Here is a 19,396-nt window from a genome sequence, read left to right on the forward strand (position 1 = left end):
AAAATGTATGCTTATGTGGAAAACTACTTGCACATGCATTTTTATTGCAGCATTATTGCTAAAACATGGAAATATCCAAGAACAGATGAATGGATTGAAAAAAAATGTGGCACATATACTATGGAATACTACTCAGCCATAAAAATTTATGAGACCCTGGCATTTGACAGAAAGTGGATGCATATGGAAGATTTAATGCTGAGTGAAGCAAGCCAGATTATGAAGGAGAAGCACTGCATGTCTCCACTTAATAGATACCAAATATCAATATTTTAGGACATAAAACTGAGAAAGTGGAAGGTATGAAGGCCTAGAGAGCAATTCCAGATTCTAAATACCCTGTGGGAGGAGGGTGGACAATGTGCAAGTAGTGAGATGGAGGAAATCATGGCGAAAAAAAGAGAAAAGAGAAGCAAAGCATTTAATGAGCACAAAAATGTAAAATTATCTGCTGATGATATTATATATGGTAATATCTTTGGACTAATATACAATGTATTCATGCTGGGAAAATCCATTTTGTATGCTGTAAATATGTACAGTAGTTAAATGTAAATTTTACAAATGTAAAAAAAATAGATTAAAAAAATATGGAAAGTCTCTGCTGAAAAATTTTTCCAGATACATTGGTTAATTTCTTCCAGCTAATATTTGTCATGTAAAAACAAAACAAAGCAATTCAACACAAAATACAGTGTTCTTTCTTTTGTGTAAGAACGAAGGCAATATAGAGATAAAATGTACACACCTATATTTGTGTTCATTTGTATTTGTGTAAATAAACACTGGAAATTTTCAAATAAACTAAGAATGGGTTTATTTACATCTAGTGGTGAGAACAAGATAGAGTGGAGAACTATGACTTCTCAGTATGTCTCTTTTCACATGATTTCTTTCTTTTTATGCCAAATCATACTTTTTTCTTTTTTCAGGGGTTTTTGCTATAGGGCGCGTGCACTCACCAGAAAGAGAGAGAGAGACAGAGAGATAGAACGCAAGAAATCACCCCCCAGGGTGATGGCCATGCCATAATTTCTTCTCCTTCATTCTCCTCTCGGGATCTTGGGCACGCACACACACGCACCCAGCATGAGTTTAAGCCACCGGGTCCGGAACTCAAACCGTGGTCGACTACATGGGAGTCCAGTGACATAGCCATTATGCTAACTGCTGGTCCCACCAAAGGATACTTTTGCACAAGGAGCAGAAAGAGAAAGAGAGAGAGAGAATTACCTAATGGGGCCTGGTCAAGCTACAATCCTTTTTCATCCAATTTTCCTTCCTGAGTATCCTGAGCACTGTGTGCTTGGCACATTTTTTAAGTTCACAGGGCCAGGACTCAAAACCTGGTTGGCCATGTGAAATCTATTTTCCTCTGCTCAACACTTAACCACTGCACTATAGGTTGCACCACTCCCCTTCTCACATAATTTTAAATTTTAAAACATATGCATTAATAACACAAAAATGAAAAACATGAAAACAATTGTTATTTTTAATGATTACATGTCATCACATTATACATATGCTTTATTTTAACCAAACTATTATTAATTGGCATTTAGACCTTATTTTTATCATGTTTGAAACAAATAAGATTTTGACCAACAAACCTGCATACAAATCTATGTATACATGTATGATATTTTCTCATGTACAGAGTTACTTGATTAAGAAGGATTATCATATTGACAAATTGTCTTCCAGGACACTCGTAAGTAGTGAAGTTTTCTTCCAGCAGTTTGTGAGTCTGGCTCTTTCATAGCTCCCCGACCATGACTGACACCAATCAGGATAATAACATTGCAAATTTAGAGGCCCCAAAATAGCATACCATTGTTGTTTGCACTTAGTTGTTCTGATTGCTATTGATTCAGAAGTGCAATTCAGCATAGTGGTTAATAGCACAGGTTTTGAGGCCACACAAATTTAGATGTAAATTCTGGTTCCACCATACCAGTCACCTGTTCTTAGGCACTTTAATTATCACTCCTTATACTCAGTTTCTTAAGTTGTACAGTGGAAATTAAATATGTACTATAAAGATGTTTATTGTGAATAGTTACACAATTCTTGGCATAAAGTATTCAGGAAATGTTAGTTTTCTCCATCCTATTAATCATAAGCCTACTTCTGCAGGAGCTGGTAATTGGTTATCTTATCTCTAGAAAGAAAAAGATGGAAAAAGGAAGGTGTAGCATGTATGTAATGGCAAGAGGGCAATGTAAAGATAAACAAGAGTGTCCAGTTGTCATTATATTGTTAAAGTTATAACTTGATAGTGAGTGTGCTTGACATCTTTAGGAACAGTAAGGGATTTGGAGTGTAGCGAAAAATACATAGAATTCTTTGAGTCAGATGAGTTCATGTACCAACTACAAACCTCTGACCTATGGGCAATGGAAGTGGAACTGTACCTCTATTTTCTTTACAAAAATGATTGTATTTGTATTTGCTTATTGCATCAGTAGTCCCCAAGACTGACCTCAGATTCAGTGATTCTTTACATGAACTCACCGGACTCATAAGTCATTACACCTATGATTACAGCTTATTATAGTGAAAAAATGCAAAGCAATTTGGAAAAGAAAAAAGACACAGGGTGCAGTCCAAAGGAAACTAGGCATAAACTCCCAACAGTCTTTTCCCAGTGGAATTACACATCTTATTCCTCTAGCAATTAACAAGTTGGTATAAAACATATAAAGTGCTGTCTACCAAGGAAGCTCATTATAGATTCAGTGTCCCAGGGTGGTTGTTGTTGTTGTTGTTGTTGTTGTCATAGGGTGTATACACACTGGAGAGAGATAAATAATAAAAATGAGAAATCAGGGACCAGCAGTTAGCATAATGGCTATGTCGCTGGACTCCCACGTAGTAGACACTGGTTCGTGTCCCGGACCCGGTGGCCTAAACTCACACCAGGCACGTGTGTGTGCGTGCTCAAAATCCCAAGAGAAGAATGGAGGAGAAGGGATTGCAGCGTGGCCATCCCCCCTGGGGGAGGGATGATTTCTCGCTTTCTGTCTCTCTGTCTCTCTCTGTCTCTCTGGTGAGGGCATGTGCCCTGTAGCAACCGAGGCCGCTAATAGAAAAAACCTCCCCAAAAAAAAAAAAAAAAAAAAGAGAAATCATTCCCCAGGGGGAATAGCCATGCTGGAATCCCTTCTCCATTTTCCTCTTGGGATTTTGGTCATGCACACGCATTTGTCAGGTATGTTTTTCAAGACACCAGCTCTCAGACTTGAACCATACTGTCATCTATATGGGATCCTGGGCCTTAACCACCACACCATGAACAGACCCTGTCCTGAGTTTTAGTGGGGATAGGTCACATAGGCATCTTATATCCAGCATGTACAAAAAATTCTCAACTCTTAGAATTTAAGCAAGTGTTTGGGGGTCAGCAGATGGCATAGTGGTTATGTCACTGGACTCCTATGTGCCTAATTGCAGTTTGAGTCCTGGACCTGGAGGCTTGAAACTCACATCGGGCACATATTTGTGCATGCCCAATATCCGGGAAGAGAATGGCAGGAAAGGGATTGCTGCATGGCTATCCCTCCTAAGGGGGGGGGGTGATTTCTCACTTTCTTTCTCCCTTTGTCTCTGTTTCTCTGGTGAGCACACGGGCCCTATAGCAAAAAATCCCTTCCCCAAAAAAGGCAAGTGTTTGGCGAGAACCAAATGTTTAAGGACAGTGAGCTTTCCTTCTTACCTAGGGAAAGTCTTCTATCAATGTAGAAAAGTATTTACAGGCCAAATTTCCAGACAGCAGCCAAAGGCCAACCTTATAAGTAGGCTTTTCTAATGATAAATACTTTCAGATTTACTATACTAACATTTTTCTGCATAGTTCATCTTCTTGGTCCTTGGCCAAGTCAAGCAAAATAAGTATCAGTAAACCTTGAAAACCAGGGTGAGTCCAATCTGCCATACTGACTTTAGTTACACCCTCTATAATCTTAGATTTAGCCCCTTAAAACAAATCCCAGTAACCCTAAAAGCTTATCTTAGAAAACCAGGTGACTTCCTCCTTAAGTTTCTATATTAATCTTTTTACTTAGCCTGAGGCATCCATTCAGGCAAAGCACAAATCTGGTAGATAAATGAATGCTCACTTGAAAGTTGTTCACAGCTGATGTAATGTCACGAGAATTAGGGTGCATATATAGGTACAATCCCAGAGGGCATATATGATACCCCTGTAAATGACAAGATTGTATTTGTTGGGCACTCTGAGAAAGTTTTACATTAGTCAGAAGACACAAAACCCCATTGTGGCATCCTATTGTGGTGCCTTCTGACCTAAAGTTCTTTTGAAACTTATAGTTTAGGCCTTGGTTTCAGAGGGACCATCTGAAAAGTAGTGCAATGGTTTGAATGTATCCCCTCCAAAAATTAGGTGTTGCCAATGTAAGAGTATTTAAAAGTGGGACATTTAAGAGATGATTGAGGGGCAGCAAGTGGCATGATGGTTAAGGTGTTGGACTCCCACATGGTTGACTACAATTTCAGTCCTAGACCTGGTGGCTTGCTTTCTCCCTTTCTTTCTCTCTCTGGTCAAAATAAACATAAATAATAATGAATAAAATTAAATAAAACTTATTTTTAAAAAGGTGATTCAGATATGGGACCAGCAGTTAGTGTAATGGCTATGTTGCTGGACTCCCACATAGTCGACTGCGGTTCGAGTTCCGGACCCAGTGGCTTAAAAATTCATGCCGGGCACATGTGCGTGCGTGCCCAAGATCCCAAGAGAAGAATGGAGGAGAAGGGATTGCGGCGTGGCCATCCCCCCTGGGGGGTGATGTCTCGTTTTCTGTCTCTATGTCTCTCTCTGTCTGTCTGGTGAGCACATGTGCCCCTATAGCGAAAACCTCTCCAAAAAAAAAAAAAAGTGATTCAGTTGTGAGGGCTCCTTCCCTCAGAAATAGGATGAAGGCCTAAAAGAGAGTTCATGTAGTGTTTGGTTAGCTTGCCCATTCATTTTCCACCATGTGAGGATACAACAGTCCTCCTTTCCAGAGAATATAGTAACAAGGTGCTATCTTGGAAACAGAGAGCAACCTTCACTAGAAAACAGAACTTGCTTGCACTTGATCTTGGACTTTGTAGACTATAGAACTGTAAGAAAATAAATTTCTGGGGATCAGCAGATGGTGTAATAGTTATGTCACTGGACTCCCACATAGTCAACAGACCTGGCAACTTAAAACTCATGTCAGGCACGTGTACATGCATGCCCCAAATTGTGAGTGGACAATAAAAGAAAAATTGATTGTGACATAGCCATCCTCCCATGGAGGATAATTTCTTGCTTTCTTTCTCTCTGTCTCTCTCTGTCTCTGTGGCAAGCACCTATGCCCTATAGCAAAAATCTCTCTAAAAAGTTTAAAATAAATTTCTGTTCTTTATAAATTACCCAGTCTCAGGTATTTTTGCTATAGCAGCACAAAACACACCAAGACAAGGAGTCAAGTCCAATTTCACTTCACGACACTGATGTCCACAACATCAGCCAGTCTATCTCACAAATGTATCATACAGCTGGAGGTGTTCTACATGGAAAATGCAGAAACTGAGACCTCTGTCTGTTGTCTCATAACCTGCACTGATGAATATGAAGATACTAGGTTTTGAAGTCAGTTTGAATTCAAAGTGCTTGTAGAATTTTGGGAATGTAGCATAAAAGTAGGGTTTTGTTTTGGGGGGAAGGAGAAGGGGAAAGATTTATAGGGCAGTTTTAAAAAACAAATGTCATTAATGTCCTTCCCTGCCCAAATTCAAAACAATTTTGAAATCCATGCAATTTTTTTAAATAATATGCCTCCCTAGGAGCTGAGTTGTTTTTTCTCTGTTGCTATAAAATCAATGCCCCATTCAGTATTCACTACTTTTAAAAAATTTCATTATATTGCACAGACCTTTCATTTGGAAAGGTTATATGTCAGGAAGACAAAATCATTTTTATATAAAAACTTTTTTATACAATTTAACTCAAAAGATGTGCTGCAGGAGCCAGCCAGGTGGCATGGTGGTTAAGAAAGTGAGATCCCACTTGGTAACTAAGTGGGTCAAGTCCTGGCTCCAGCAGACTTAAACCATGCTGGGTGTATGTGTATGCATGCCCAGAATTCTGGGAGAATAGACAAGAAAGGATTTTGGCATGGCCATCTCCCCTGAGGGGTGATTTCTCACTTTTCCTCTTTCTGCCTCTCTCTCTGTGTCTGGCAAGCACAGAAGCCCTATAGCAATAACTAAGAATATTCAGAAAGAAATCTTATATTTTTATTTATTTATTTGAAATTTTAAACTTTGCCTTTCTCGCTCAGTTGCTTTTGTCTAGATCATTTATTCAGTGAGCAGGTGAGGAAAGATCAGTTCTTTTGGGTAGATAACTGTATTTAACAATTAAACGGTCTTACTAAGATGTGTATACTAGGAAAAAAGTGAGAAGAATGGCATCAGGTTGTCAGTGCAATGTTCCAAACTTCAACTAATCCAGAAAGCTGAAGACTAAAGGTCAAAAGCAGTGAGGTATCCTAGAAGAGGTTGATAATTCATGTTCAGAGTAAATGGAGGGGTCTCAGTGCTGGTGATGCATCGTTCCTCACTTTATAGTTATTTCAAGGATCACAAGTTAGAAATCCAAGGAACTTTAACTTTTTCATGGAAAAATGGTATATAAGCGTGAGTTCATTTTGGTGCAAAACAATTTAGAAATCCACCGTTTTGTATAACATGCATTTTCCACAAACTTTTTGAAGACCCCTTGCGCAAAGGTTTGAACAGTTTGATATTGCATGGTTCTATCAAAGAACAAGCTTTCCTATTGGGCATATGTAAATGACCCACACAGTCCAGTCACTATGCTGATGCTATATCGTCTCACAGAGGGGAGTCCTCAATCTGTAAAGTTCCCAGTCTGAGTACTACTCATTGAGTTTATGCTTTCAGTTCAGCACAGCTCTTGCTGAGATTAAAACAACCTCTAGCAAGACAGTAAAAGATTTCAGTTTTGAGCCAATTCCAGTTGTTAAATAAAGATGATTAATCCAGGGCTGACAGGTGGCATGGTGGTTGAGGTGCTAGACTCCCACATGTCTGACCACAGTTCGAGTTCCGGATCTGGCGGTTTGCTTTCTCACTCTTTCTCCTCACTCTCTTTCTCCCATGTCTCTCATCAAATTAAAATAATAATATTAATTAATTAATTAATTAATTAATTAAAAAATGATAAGTCCATGGTTTAGGACTAAGTTACTATTCCAGGCCCCAGTATATCAGACCAAAATGGAGTCATTCACGTTAAAATGCCACATCATCAAACTGAAACATTAAGGAAGCTGATAGATCCCAAAGCACAGCAATTTTTCTACATGATGGAAGATTCCGGTCTGCCTGAGTCAGCACTATAAGGAAATAAAACTTACCCACATCTTGTGGCTTTCTTAGAAATGTGCACTTGAAATAGCTCAAGGTGCTAGCTGGACTCATTGGACTTCCTATTTTATAAACATTTTCATCGCCTCTACATTCCTCTCTTAGCTTCCATCAGTTACATCTGTCAAAAGAAAAATAAATAAATAAAACAGACTATTTTATTTCGTGGGATTTAATTGAGTAAATCTTAACAGGATTTGAATCCAGCAGTTTCCCAGGCCAACTTCAGAGTAACTCTGGGTAGCCTCATGGTATTTTAAGTTCTGGAAAGGGAAAGTAATGTATAAAAGAAATGTATAAAATGAAAGTGAATGAAAAAAAAATTGGGGTTGGCTGCATTTAGAAGTTTGTCTGAATTAGCACAGTTTAAGAGGCAGAATGCCTGTGATTAACTGAAGTCTAGCTGCTGTGATTGGCTGTAACATAACAACCAGCCAAAAAGCAGCCTTATCTACATGAGGTCCCAGTTTAGGGGAATCAAGCAGAAGTATGGGGAGCTTTTTTTTAATATTACTTAACATATCTATTAGTTATAACATTCAAAATGTTTCAGTTACAACAATGTGTCAGACTCACTGTATCTGGAGTCCTCTGGCTCTCTATCACAAATATAACCAAGCATTGCTGTGTAAGACTTCTGCTAGTCTCTCTTATGACTTTTGTTGTTAAAATTATCCTGAAATCTGGGGACCAGCAGTTGGAGTAATGGCTATGTTGCTGGACTCCCATGTAGCCGACCATGGTTTGAGTCCTGGACCCGGTGGCTTAAACTCACGCCAGATGTGTGGGCACGTGTGCCCAAAATCCTGAGAGGAGAATGTAGGAGAAGGGATGGGGGTGTGGCCTTTCCTCATGTCTCACCTTCTGTTTCTCTGTCTCTCTCTGTCTTTCTGGCTAGTGCACATGCCCTATAGCAAAAACCTCTCAAAACAAACAAACAAAAAAAAACAAACAAACAAAAATTATCCTGAAATCTGTAAGACCTTCAGGTACGATCTTCAGAGTAACTTGTATCCTGTGGTCCTGCCCAGATAACTCTTGCTTTATTTACTTTGCCTCAGCATTTCTATTAGATTAACACAGGAAATTAAGAACTGAGAATTCAGGATTCCAAAGGCCAGTGGGTTTTCTCACCAGCTGCAAAATCTAGACCTTGTAGGGTCAAATAACTATACTCTAAGTCCAAGAAATAAAGCAAGGCTTTCCCAAACTCACTTAATCTTCTCAGCCTTGGCGTCCAAATCGACCTTCTTTAAAATATTCCCACCAGGCTGGAATGGCATCATCCTCTAGGCATCAGGCATCTAATTTTATAAGAGCTCATTAGCAAACCAAAATATGCTTTTTAAAACTCCAAATGTGTAATCTCCATCTGAAGATTATCCCTTTTTTTATCTTGTTTCTCTTTTTCCAGAAGCTCTGGCAAATAAAACAGCATAGTTAAAATCATCAGTGATATAAAACAGTTTTATTTCCAATACTCGGGAGAGTTTTAAGTTCTAATGCATTCACCAGCATCACAATGCAAGAGGGCTGTATCCCAGTAAATTTTGCGTGTATGCAGCTTTCCCTTTAGCACTTATGAAATTACAATCACATAACATTTTTCATCAAATTTTATTACACATCAAGAGCCATAGCCACCAATAAAAGTCATTTTCAAAAGCCACTCCCCCTCTCCTATTGCAAGTTTACTCTAGCACATCGCAATATAGTTGGTGATTATATAGGATTACGATTAGATTCTCTCTGATCAGCTGTCTCTCTCAGGCCAGTGCACATACCATATGGCAAAAATCTAAATAGAAAAGAAAAGAGAAAAGAAAAAGATTAGGGGAAGTGTGCCTGCTCCAGCCCCATGACCTTACCTTTTTTCATCCCACTTGGAAGAGAGAACAATGCAGATCTTCAACATTCTCACTCAAAGCCTACCTTTGTGATTTTTTGGATCATGTTCCCTGTCACCTAGAGAAGAGAATAACTACAAAAACCTTTATTTTCTTTTCCCTGTCCAATGACCACTTTGGGGAATGTTTGGATCCTTCTTACTCCCACCTGGGAGAAAGAACAAAATCCGAAGGGGATCCAGGGAGCCAGCTCTCCTGTGGTTGGAGCTATCATTTGGTAATTCCATGGGGAGATTTTGCCTCTCACCATGACAGAAGAAGCTGCCCTTCCCTACCATGCATGACCGCAGAGCTACCCAGTCACCGAGTTTTCACCATTTCCTACCTCTCTCACTTGTACTTTTCCAAATAGCTCCATAGTCATAATTCAATAAGTTTGTCTCATTCTCATGAGTCCCCCCATAGACACTGCTACATCAGAGGACACCAAGAGTACCCATATGTTCGCAGATTCACTGGAAAAATTCATAGGACTTGGCAAATAGTTTTCCTCCAAGCTAAAATGTGTTAAAGTGATGTAGTAAAGGTTACACAGCCAGATCCTAAGAAATAAGAGGAGGTCTGGAGCAAGCCAAGGGTAGATTTCCTTATTCTTTTCCATTCCTATCAGTGCTCATGCAGAGCACTTTCAGCAGCAATGCAAATGCAGCAATATGTGTGATATTTCTGTCCCATTAGAAATTCAGTGCCCAGATAATTACTGGGGTCTGATCACTTAACTATCCTCTGCCGAAGACATACTAAAGATTTAGTCTCTCAAAAGAAAATCATTGCATTTTCATAGTCTAGGTAGAGTGAGGTACACTCCTCATTTAAACATGTTTTTTTAATCAATGCAAAGTTTGCCAGTTTACCGGTCAAGTTGCAGACACCAACCAAAGGACACACTTATAAATCTTTCCTCCTGTCTCCTTCTCTTTTTCTTTCACTTTCTTCCTTCCTTTTTTTTTTTTTTTTTTGTTTTTTGTTTTTGTGGGGGTGAGTGGGTGGAGGAAGGAACAGCTTTATCAAGAGCAAGTTCACATACTATACAATTCACGACTTCAATTCTATAGTAAAATGATTTTTAATATATTCACAGAGTATTGCAACCATCACCAAAATTGAGTATAGAACATTTTCATAATTCCAAAAGAAATTCTGTATGTATCAAGTAATTACTCCCAATTCTTTCCTCATTAGGCCCCTGGCACCACTATTCTAATGACTATCTCTCTAGATGTACCTACTCTGGACAAGTCATATAAATTGAATCATAGAGTCACATGCTATTGTGTCTGGCTTCTTTCAACTAGCATAATGTTTTCAAGGTTTAACTCTGTTACAGCCTGTATTAGTATTTCGTTCCTTTTTGTGGCTATATAATATTCCATTGTTTAGATGGACCATAGTTTGTTTATCCACTCATTAGTCAATGAGTGTTTGGGCTATTCTTGTTTTGGGCTATTGTGAATAGCGCTGCTATGAGCATTCCTGTAAAAATATTTAACAACCTGTTTTCAATTAGAGAGATATACAAGAGATCTTCAAAAAGTTCATGAAAGATGCATATTATACATATAAAAAAACTATCCAAGTATTTCTTTAAAATTAAATAAATTTTCCCCCAAATTTTGAAGTTCTCTTATATATCAAAAAGTGAAACTGCTGAGTTATATGCTAATTCTATAATAGAGCTTATGAAAAACTGCTGTTTTCCATGGCCGCTGCACTATTTTATATTCTCATCAACAACATACGAAGGCTCCAATATCTCTATGTCCTTGCCAACACTTGCTTTTTTCCTTTTTTTTTTTATTACAATGATCCTAGTGTATAAGTGTTATCTCATTGTGGTTTTGATTTATAGCCCATTATATTTCCATGTGCTTATTGACATTTTTTGTATGTCTTCTTTGGAGAAATGTGTATTCAGATCCCTTGTAATTTTTCAACCTGGACTATCTTTTTTGTTTGTTTTGTTTTGTTTTGTTTTTTGAGAGATTTCTACAATAGGGTATGTGTGTTCACTAGAGAGACAGAGAGAGAGAAAGTGAGAAATCATCCTCCTAGGGTAGGGGGCCACACTGCAATCCCTTTTCCTCCATTCTCCTTTAAGAATTTTGGGCATCGGGACCAGCAGTTAGCGTAATGGCTATATTGCTGGACTTCCATGTAGTTGACTGCGGTTTGCGTCCCAGACCCAGTGGCTTAAAACTCACGCCGGGCGCTTGTGCGTGCGTGCCCAAGATCCTGAGAGGAGTGCGAAGGAGAAGGGATTGTGGTGTGGCCATCTCCCCTGGGAGGTGATTTCTCGCTCTCTGTCTCTCTGTCTCTCTCTGTCTGTCTGGCAAGCTCACTAGAAAAACCCTCTCCAAAAAAAAAAAAAAGAATTTTGGGCATGAATGCACACACAGCCAGCGTGAGTTTCAAGCCACTGGGTTTGGGACTTGAATCTCAATTGACCATGTGGGAATCCAGCACCTCAACTACTACAGCACTACACCACCTGCTGGCCCTGGAGTAAGGTCGTCTTTTTAATATTAATTGGAGATCTTTTTATATTCTAGATACAATGTCCCTTCTCAGATACATGATTTGAAAATATTTTCTTCCACTCATGAGTGGATTTTTCACTTTCTTTATGGTACCCTTTAAAGCACAAAATTTTTAATTTTATGGACTTTGATTTATCAATGTTTTCGCCACTTGAATTTAGGGTATTATATCTAAGACGTCACTTATGCTTTGCCTAATCTAAGGTAACAAGATTTATGACCATGATCTTTTCTTCTAAGAGTTTTTATTTGTTTATTTATTTTTAACTGTTGTATTTAGATCAATGATCCATTTTGAGTAAATTTTTGTGTATGGTGTGATAAAAGTTTAATTTCATTCTTTTGATAGTGAATATCCAGTTGTTCCAGTACCAATTATTGAAAGACTCTCCTTTCCCCATTGAATTTTCTTGGCACTCTTGTCAAATATCACTTGTCCATAAAGGCAAGGGTTTATTTCTGTATGCTCAATTCTATTCCATTGTATATGTTCATACTTTTTCAAAGTTTATTCATTTCTTCCTTCTGTGAGTGAGGGAGACACAGAGAGAGATTGAGAGAGAGACAAGCATCGCTAGCAGGGTCTCCACACTCTGATCCACCCCGAACTTCAGTCAGTCCTATATCATGGGCACTCATGAACCTAGCGTTTTCAGGGCAGTTTCTGAACAAGTATCCAGACCCCCACAACCACCACCACAGAGTGATGCACTTTACCCACTGCACCACCACCAGACTCCCCACATGCTTTTCATTATTATAGTTTTATGTTCAATTTTGAAATTCAGTAGAGTCTTCCAACTTTTATTTTTTCTTTCTAATGTTGGCTTGGCCATTCTGGATCTTTTAAATATCCATATAAATCTTAGAATCAGCTGTCCATTTCTGTAAAAAACGCAGGTAGGATTTTTACAGGAATTGCTTTGAATCTACAAATTGATTTGGGAAATGGTCTTCTGAACAATATTAAATATTGTAATCAATGAACATAGAATGTTTTGTGTAGAGTGCATAATAACACAAGTAAACTGGGGATTAATGAAGTGGGTCCAAGATAAGCCTTACTCAAGAAAATAAGAAAATAAACCAAGGGCTAATAGAAAAGAGTCTAAGATAAGCCCCCAGATAAACTTTTACATCACAAGAAGCAGATTCCACTGTCAACAGAAAAAGAAAAACTGTTCTGGCCCCTTCTGGGAAAGGCAAGGGTCCCTCTGCCATAGATAAGATCTATTTTATATATATATTTTTTTTTTTGAGAGGTTTTTGCTATAGGGTGCGTGTACTCGCCAGACAGACAAAGAGAGACAGAGAGACAGAAAGCGAGAAATCACCCCCCAGGGGGGATGGCCACGCCGCAATCCCTCCTCCTCCATTCTCCTCTCAGTATCTTGGGAATGCATGCACATGTGCCCAAGGTGAGTTTTAAGACACCAGGTCCGGGACGCGAATTGAGGTTGACTACGTGGGAGTCCAGCGACATAGCCATTACCCTAACTGCTGGTCCCGGTAAGATCTATTATAAATGAGAGATTCCAGGCATCCTGAAGTGAGTCTAGGTAATGCCCACATTAAGAAAAACATTTCATATATAATTATTGCACCTATATAAATGTATAAAAAAAGCCATGAAATATGGGATTTACCTTCTTCTTTTCCTATTTCCCAACTGAAATCTGTATTTTAGCAAACAGTATCTTGAGGATGCAAGCAGAAAATGTACTTTTCTCTTCAGAATAAGTTTTCCTTTAATATTTAAAAAATGAATTATACCAAATAGAAGCTTTTAATACTGTACCGACGTGCCCTGCTCATTTATGCACTATGATTCCAAAATGTGATTACAAAGCTAATTGGAATTAAATTGAAGTCAAATACACCTTTTCCTTGATTGATCTTAACAAGATTAGAGGAAGACAGCCAACTTTGTCTATTAAACTTTACTTAATCTTTGGTAGCATGAAGTTTTGTAGTTTTTATTCAGTCAGCACTTCTTTTGATTTTATCTTCATGGCCTATAACAGGAATATATGTTGAATTTTGGGTCACTTAAGTGAAACATACTGGATAATACATTACATGACCTGAAGGTAATGTGATTCAAAATGAAATTGCAAGTAAAAGGTGAGAATTAAAATGAAGTATGAAAACTTGGCTCACTGAAGTGGATACTGTTTTTCACAGTAAGTGTCACATTTAAGGGCTGAAAAGTAAGTAAAAATTGAAGGCCGTGCCTTGAGGACAGGATTCTGACTACTTTTTCCTATTCTGAAGTTGTTTCCAGGGGACCTGGGAGAGGCTTGCCTACAAATATTAACAGAGGCCCATGAATATTAACAGACTGCTTTGGTCTCATTGATAGGGGTATGCTACATGGGTCCCAGGCACAGTGTTTTATGATGCATGGTAAGCCCTCTTATCTCTTAGAGTAAAGCACAGCCATTCTTTTGCTGATTTCTTTCAGGAACAAAGATGTGTTTTTCTTTATCCAACGACTAACCTAAGAGTTTCAAAGTCACCTATGACCTGCAGGCCTTCCCTTCCAGATGCTCCATGGTTTTGGGCAAGACCAATGTAAAGGACTCCCTGCTGATTGAAAAGTATCCTACGCTCAGGACTAAATGAAAGGAACCACTGTGCCTCAACATCACAAGAAACACTCTTATCTTACTCTAGGCCTGATCACTAAATATCGTGCTTAGTAATAAACCACATTCTTTATTATTTCTGCAGAGTTGGTTATTTTTATTGACAGCCTGGAGCTATAAGCTATATTTAATGTTGCCCAGCAGAACTAGGAATTGCAGCTTCTATCTTTCTATTTGAGATGTGAGAAAGTAGATATAACATATTATCACATTGCTTTAAGGTTATAGTGATATTTTTCATCTTGTTTAAATTATTACTAGGGGAAACACCTGTAGCGTGTCTTAACAGTGAAAGAATAGTCTCTTTCCATTAGCAGTTACTAATATTTCAAAATATTCTACAAAAGGTAAGTTTGAACACTTAAGAATGATGTTTTACAAAAGAGTATTAGTAGAAATATTTTATGACCAGAAAAGACCTCAAAAATGCCTCTATTTTGTAATGAGAAAAATGCTGGGTTTAAAATGTCATGGGATGGCTTCTGTGATGATATCGAGGTTCTTGGTGTTTCGGACAAAGACTAAATGCAACTCACCAATAGCAAAAGGAAAAAGTAGTTTCTTATGTAAAAGTGAAAGTAGACTCCCAAGATGTAGGAGCAGGACTGAGAGGACATAGAAAAAATGACTGAAAAGGCCCCAGCAGTTACATTTGTGAGGTTTATAATTTCTTTTTTTTTGGTGGGGGGGTAGAGGGTTTTGCCTTAGGGCATGTGCCCTTGCTGGGGAGAGAGAGAGAGATAGAGACAGAGAAAATGTGAGAGGGAAAGTGAGAAATCATTCCTTAGTTGGTCACACCACATTCCCTTCTCCTCCTCCTCCTTGGATTTTTGGATTTGGGGCATTCACACCCACATGCCCAGCTTGTATTTCAAGCCACCGAGTCCAGGATTTGAACTGCAGCTGACCATGTGGGCATTCAGCAACCTAACTGGTACACTATCTGCTGGCCCCAAGGTTTATAATTTTTTGAATCTAGGTCGTGCCCATTGATCATTGACTGTGGCCACTGATTGTTCCCTTCTCATTGGCTCTAGCATATGTGGCTCAACCTACTGATTCATTTCATTAGCTATATCAAATATGGCAGGACTCATTGATTCATCTCATTGGCTACATCAAATCCAGCATGGAGCCAGCAGATGACATATTGGTTCTGTCACGAGATTCCTGCATAACTGACAACGGCTTGAGTCCTGGACACAGTGGCTTGAAAATCACACAGGGCACGTGTGTGTGCATGCCTAAAATCCTGAGAGAACGGAGGAAAAGGAATTGCTTTGTGGCTATCCCTCTGGGGAGTGATTTCTCACTTTTCCTCTCACTGTCTCTTTTTCTCTCTCTTTCTGGTGAATGCACATGCCCTAAAGCAAAAGCATCTTAAAACAAAACAAAACAAAACATAACAAAGACAAATGTGGTTTAATTAGCTACACATGCCCCATTGGAAATCTCCTAATCTCCTGCCTACATTACCTTGGGTGGGGAATGTTCTGCCCTGTTTGGTTTTACTATCTAGCCACACTGGCAGACTCTCTAGCCCCCTTACCCATTTCCACTTGCTAGCTTTCTCCTGCCTCAAAAATAAGATCCTTCTCCCAAAACACAGACTGTGGCCTATTAAAAAACAATGAAATCTAAGTGGTATACTTTATTCACCTTGGAGGAAATGTGCCATAAGTACAAAGAATAAAAATATTGCTATTTTGTTTTAAACAGCATTTGTCGGGCATTTAACTATATATAGACAGATTGCAATTTAACTTGCATATAATATTTTTTCTTTTAAATTTACTTGTTATGAAACCAAGCAGAGACACCAACCCCTTCCCAAAGAAAAAATGCATGGGCAGTCAGTTTCTCCTTCTGTTGAAGAAAAAAAGAATTTTCCAAACTGAAAATTAGTAAGAGAAGGACAGAACTAAAAGTAAAATGTCTTTTTCTAAGGGGTTTAGAATACAGGTTAATTTATAATATATCATACTGGCCCGAAGTAAGGGGTATGGTTCATTTTTTGGTTATGGTAATCAAGCAATGTTGGCCATGACGGAAGGTCATAAGACTTCTAAAATTCCTACTTAAAAGAAAGATAAGGTTTTTAACTTCAATTCTTAAGATGTTTTGTAGGATGGAAACTGCTGCCTGTGAGCACAAAGACCTGAGGCTAAATGGTGCCAGAAACCTGACTGCTTCCTTTCGGAATAGAAATTTGATTATCTAGGGCCTTGTTGATCAAGAAGGCCCACATGATGATCATGCCTTATTAAACTGATCATTGAACTGATTATACACTTGGGACCCCCCTACTGTTAACTTTGCTCTTAGAAAACACAGCTGGAGAACTCCTTGGTGGGGGCAGGTTCTTTTCAATATGAGCTGCCCACTGCCTTTGCTTTGCACATGACAAAAAAGCTGTATTTCCCTTCATCACATCATGGGCCTGCAGTTTGGTTTGTAGTGTTTGGGCAGACAAACCTGATTTGAGTTTGATAACACTTATTACAATACTGTGGGGTAAGTACTGTTAGTATTTTCTATTTTTAGACATGAAAGTTTAGAATGATTAAGTTACTTGCTAGTAAATGATACATATATAAAATAGTTCATAACACCAGAGATCATTATACTTAAATGGCCATGCTGCAGTCCTTTCTCCTTCATTCACCTCCCAGGATCTTGGGCACACACATCCATGTGCCCAGTATGAGTTTCAAGCTACCAAGTCTAGGATTCAAATCGTTGTTGGCCATGTGGGAGTTCAGTGACATAAATGCTATGCCATCTGGTGGCCCCACATTATTTTTTTTCTTTTGAAGACAGAAATATGACTACTTTTTCCTATTCCAAAATTATTTCCAATGGGCCTGGGGGGAAATCACCCTTACAAACATTAACGGACTGCTTTTGTTGACTGATAGTGGGACGCTCCTTACAACCTGTCCCTAGCATAGTATTTTTATGATGCATAGTAAGACTTCTTACCTTTGCTAAACTGAAGCACGGGCATTTTTGCGGGAATAAAGACTGATTACTAACCTAAGAACTTCTAAATCCACTCATAACCTATCCCACCATATTTGGGTAAGATCAATGTAAATTCTCCTTATGCTCATTTGCAAACTTTGTGTCTCTCAAAAATAAAATAAAGGAACCACTGTATCTGAGCACCCTGCTTTCTCCAGGTCTAGGTCACTCAATCTTTAGCATAGAATTATTATTTTATCACCAAATTAAATATTACCACATTGATTAGTATTTCTATAGAGCTTGGTTATTCTCATTGACAATTTTCCAGTATTTCATATTTCATTGCAGTGAGATATAATACTATAATAGGGAGGGATTCAGAAAATTAAAGTGAAAATCATCTTTGAACCAAGAAATCATTGCAGAAACCACTTTTTATAAGCAAGTATTACGTGTAAAGATATTTTTACCTTATTGGAATTGCCAGCATCTTCCAATGTACATAGGCATATCTACATTTTTTTACAGTTTAATTACAACATAATTAGCATCAATAAACTGTATATATTTGAAGGACAATATGATAAGTTTGGACATATGTATACACCTGTGAAATGATCACCACAATCAAGGTAATGAATATTAACAAAATCTCCCCAAATTTCCTCATGCTTTATTCAATCTGTCCCTTCCTGTACTGTTTCTCCCCTCTACCCAAATCCTCAGTCAAACACTGACCTTTCTTTCATTGTAGATTAGTAACTCGTTAACATTTCCTGGAAGTTTATATAAATGGGGTCTTAGTTAAACACTTTGTTTTTAGTGAGGGCAGGGCCTGACTTCTTAACAAAGAATAATGAAAAGAAGGAACTCTCCCAAACTCATTCTATGAAGCCTCTATCATACTGATACCAAAACCAGACTAAGACAAAAAAAAGAAAAAAGAAAGAAAGAAAAAGAAAACTACAGACTAATATCCTTGATGAATATAGACACATAAAAATCCTCAACAAAGTACAAGCAAATTGCATCCAACAACACATTAAAAAGATTATGCACCATGACCAGGTAGGCTTTATCCTAGAGATGCAAGGATGATTTGGCATATGCAAAACAATAAATGTAATACATCACATTATTAGAAGGAAAGATAAAAACCATATAATCTTATCAGTTGATGCAGCAAAAGCATTTGATAAACTACAGTTTTCCTTCATGATTAAGACTCTCAGCAAATTCAGCATAGAAGAAACATTTCTCAACACAATAAAAGCCACCTATGAAAGACCTGTAACTAACATCATGCCAAATGGGGAAAAGCTGAAAACCTTTCCACTAAAATCTGGATCAAGATAAGAGTGCTCACTTTCTCCACTCCTTTCTATTAAAGTACTGGAAGTCCTACCCAATGCAGTTAGATAACATAAAGAGCATAGAAATAGGGAAGAAAAAATGAAACTATCTCTATTTCCAGATTACATCATTATATACATAGAAAACCAAGATGAATACACACACACACACACACACACACACACACATGCACACACACACACAAACCCAGAAAATGATGAATGAATACAGTAAAGGAAGGGCAGGATACACAATCAATATACAAAAATTTATAGCATTTTTTTATATGCCAACAATCTTTGAGACTGAAGTAGAATTGAAGAAAGTAATCCCATTTGCAATAGCCACAAAAATAAAAGAAATACCTAGGAATAAACTTAACCAAAGAGGCAAAAGACCTTTGCAAGGAAAACTGTGAAAAACTGGGAAAATAAATCAAGCATGATACACAAAAGCAGAAAGACTGCTGTTTCAGGGTGCCTCCAAATCTAGAGATGCCTGCTCATGATGTTTACTAATTCCAAAGAACATGATTGGA

Source organism: Tupaia chinensis, unplaced genomic scaffold (assembly GCF_000334495.1).
Source record: "Tupaia chinensis unplaced genomic scaffold, TupChi_1.0 Scaffold143886_1, whole genome shotgun sequence".
NCBI classification, from domain to species: domain Eukaryota; kingdom Metazoa; phylum Chordata; class Mammalia; order Scandentia; family Tupaiidae; genus Tupaia; species Tupaia belangeri.